Consider the following 4,578-nt stretch of genomic DNA (forward strand, 5'->3'; position numbering starts at 1 on the left):
CTTTTACCTTCGTACACGAATATCCAATTGTTGCCGACCAACAAAATAAATAAATTTGTGGAAAGAAATTGTCGAGATCTATAACGAGGGACGCCCCAAAGATGCCTTTGACGCAAATTTCGCATGCCTCGAACCCATTTTGATAGGTAAAACCATAAATCCAAAAGTTATACGCCTTTTACAACAGTTTGGAGCCACGAAGGAGATGCCGCGCAAGTAAAACATACTCCATATTTTAGTGGAAACATTCAGTGGTATTGGTAGATGCAGAAGCAGTGGTATGAAAACTATAACTGCTTGGAGTTTCAATATTCCACTAATTCTTTTATTTTCTTTGTATTGTTTTTATTTTTGTAAATCAAATCCTTCACTGTAAACATAAATAAATTGTTTTTCTAATGTTACTATTTGGCATCCTTTAGCTTTAAATTTGGGATGGCTTTAGAATACAAATGAATTTTAAATTCATTCATATTATGTATTAAGATTTTAATTTACTTTTTCTTAATATTTTATTTTACAAGTATTAAAAATCATATGAATTTTTTTTTATTTATTGAAATATTAGCTACATAAGTATCTATTAAAAAAAAGATAAATAAAAATAAATAAATATGAACAAAAATTAAATTGAAGAAATTATATTTATTAAAATATTAGCTATATAACTATTTAATAAACATAAAGTAAATAATAAAATTAAATATCAATCCAAACAAAATCAAGTTGAAATCTTGTATGAATGAAAACAAAAATAAAATGAAAACGCAAGTCAGCATCGATGAATTTTTTTTTTGAAAAGAGCAAGAAAGTTAATTATTCTGATATTACATCCGTCCCACATTGCACATTTAAGGGACGGTTTTAAAAAATATAGAAAAGTGATTGAAAGTAATACATGAGCCCACTTATATATATATATATTAGTTTTACGTCCTATTCTAACGCTTATAAGACCCTAATCCAAAATCAAACTAAATCTTCACCCTCAATTTTAAAATGAGGATGAGATAAAGCTCACAAAATCTCAATAAATAAGAGAAAAATATCAACAAAAGCGAATATCCCATATTTTATCATACGATAATTTTCCATGTTTTTTATATCAACATCAATTACAAATATCAACAATATACATTAATATCAACATAAGGAAAGAAAAAATCAACACATTTTTATTGAGATCGGGCACGATAATATTGAGATTTTTGCCTACAATATATCAGATTTTTAATTTGATTATTAAAATACCCTTATCAACACGTATTAAAATCAAATATAATTTATCAAATTTCATCACCCAAACATCGTCCAACATAGCAATTAGACTCTTGAATCCTTATTAAATTATCTTTAATTTGATATATTTTTTATAAAAAAAAAATTTAAATTGAGAGAGTTACGTAAATTTAAAGATTTGAGATGATTTTAATAGAAAAGAGTTAGTTATAATTACTACATATGTTTTTGACATTAATACCCTTTTAATTTAATTAATAATTATTTAAATTTAAAATATATTACACTTCAGATTATATTAACCACAAGATCTTCGATCTAATGTTGAAAATAGGTCTCAATTTGGGATTGATAATTAGTTAGCAATTGATTACATCCTTAGTTTTATAATAAAATGTGATAGAATTGGTTGGTGAAATGTGAGGTCTACTTACCATTTATAGTAAAAGTAAAATGTACTCTTATCAGTGGACGAGAGTATATAAAAAGGCTCAAGCCAAAGACGGCGAGCAAGCAAGCCCAATGAACAAAACTCCCAAACAAAAGAAGCGTTAAACAACAACACTTGAGCTACTCGACAACCACCAACAAAATACGTTACCATAAAAACCAATACACCCGCCCATATAGTTGAAAAACTAAAAACAACCCACAACCAAAAGGTCTACAAACAACAAAAAGACAAAAGGCACAATAAGCTGAGAGAAGAGACAACAAGAAAACACCCGCAAAGCTAGATACCGGTCCCAACTCATATACCCGACATCTCAAGTTCGGACTTTTGACTCTTTGGTCTTCATATCTCTCGCCCACTCTCTAATGCAGCTCAACTCATCATGTATTTTCCCCGGAGAGAATGAAAAGTTGGTACACCAACCTGTTATCCAAGCACCTAAGTGCCATAAGATAATTCTCTTCTCGATCTCCAAATTGTGTACACGCCTTGGGAAAAAGGTTCTCGTTTCCAAGGTCCGATGAGGCCCGATTCATGCATGTATATTATAGCAAAATCGCATGAAATCAAAAAACTAACAACCCTTTTGAGCCATGTGTGTGTAGATTTCGCCGGAAAACGAAGATCACATCAATTCGAGGGCGAATGCAAATGACGCCCGCCTTCCTAGGGTACAATAAATGCGGATCGCTACCAAAACGGACTCAAAGAATTCAACATAGGCTAGGGTTACATTTAAAATAGTGTTGACCAAAATATTAAAGGAACTATCAAAGCATTTAAAACAACAACTTAACCTAGAAGCTTAAAAAGAAGAAGGAAGGTATCATAAATGACGATCAAACATCTCAAGAGTATGACATAGTTTCCAAGATAAAAACCACAAGATAGTCTAAAGCCTCTAAACCAAAAGGAGAGTGCAAAATATCCAAAAATACTAAAGTGTTTCGAGAGAATTCAGCGGAAAACGACCAAGAGAAAGTGCACTATGTATGAAGACACAACTACGCTTGAAGTTCAAAAACGTCCTTCTTAATTAGTTAACATGCTCAACACCCGTCACCGCCATCGTTCAACCTCGCACATAAGGAAAACACATGTGGCTGAGTATTTGAAATACTCGAGCTCATTGCCAAAACGTTTATAAGTTATGCCACCCTTACCAAGTGAACTCGAGTTTTAAGCAGCTTATAAGAGAATATCACGAGTATCACAAAATATATTTTCCATAGACCGGCCACTCAAATAACTCCCACTTTTCTCATCAAATTCCACAATCACAATCTTTCCATGGTGCGACGAAAGTGTGGCCACACTTTTCGCCCACGAGACCAGCCACTAGCAAGGACGGCTCCCGATCCCTCGTGTACACAACTGCGTAGGGTTTGCGGCCCATACTCGACCGAATTCGTTAACATATCCGTAGCCCTATAGCCCAATGGAGCGAACTCACAAACTAGACATCGCTCACAATATCATAACAAAACAAACATAGCATGGCATAACAGCTTAAACCACCCTTATAACACCAATCAATATTTTTGACAAAATAAAAGAGAGTTTTAAGAGTAAAGCCCACTCGACGCTTAGATTTCAAGTAGTTTCGCTTTTCCGTTATCCGGCTTCGTCAACCGAGGTTTCACCTTTTAATCACATAGGCACATATCACAAATTAGGTTCAACACAACTTTTACTCATGCATGTCTCAATACTTTTCCCTTTTTCCATCGATTTATCTTAACATTACTTATCAAGGCCATGTTCATCACATAAGTTCCATTCCCATCTCAACTCTAGATCTAACATCAACATATGTCACACAAGAGTATTTTTGCCAACATACACACAACACACACATCACGCACGCACACACATGCACACACACGCACGCACGACACACACACACGCATACATATTTACATATCCCTTTTATCCCACTTTCACTCAACCAAGTTGCATGAGGGTTCCAAGACCGATTAATCGGTTAGAAAGAAGAGGAATCGAGTGAAAGAAGGATTAAGTATAAGAATACCTTATGAGAAAATCGAACGAGAAATTAAGTATTAGCATTGGTTCTTCAAGATTCTTGGATTGAACTTCAATTCTTCTCCAAAAGATGGCAAAATATTGGAGAATAGAAGAAGAAAATTTGGGAGAGTGAAGGAGGAGGGGGGCTGAAAATAGGGGGCTAGGTTTAGGAGTTCTCCTATTTATAGTGCTCAACAAGATCTTTAGGTAATTAAGATAGAATATTTGGTAAGATTTTATTCTCCACAATTAAATAAAACAATATTGTGGAGTAGGGGAGAAGAATTAACAAAAATAAACTCTAGGGCAAAAATCCCCTAATTTTCGAAAATTAGCTTTTAAAATAGCCAAGACTTTGTTTTGGTATATTTTACTGAGTAGAATAAAATATCACTGGAGCAAAATAAAATTAAGAATTCTCCCAATTGGATTGAAATAAGCTTTCTACGCCTTTTAAATAAGGCATGAATTTTTTATATTCACTAAAAAAAGATATGGCAAGATCTTTTAAGGTATGAAAAGATTTGGTAGAATATTTAAATTCTAGGTATGGAAGGAAATCAAATAAGGAATCAATAAAATAAGCAAAATTTTTTTCCCTTTCCCCAACATGTGTTTTTAAAATTTTTATTTGCTCGGACCCAAGAGTTTTTTCGAAAATTTAAGTTGCCCTTGTAATCATTTTTTTAAAGAACAATAGGGAAAGGGCTCAACACCGCAACTGCTGTTCCCCGAAAAAAGATAGAATTTCTATGATAAATTTTTGCTCAAATTTGGTAAGTGTTTTTTTGAAAAGGTCAAAGTGTTGAAATATTGGAATTGGGAGTTTTAATGATGATCTCTAATGTGTATGAAAA

This window comes from Salvia hispanica, chromosome 5, assembly GCF_023119035.1.
Source record: "Salvia hispanica cultivar TCC Black 2014 chromosome 5, UniMelb_Shisp_WGS_1.0, whole genome shotgun sequence".
Taxonomy (NCBI): Eukaryota; Viridiplantae; Streptophyta; class Magnoliopsida; order Lamiales; family Lamiaceae; genus Salvia; species Salvia hispanica.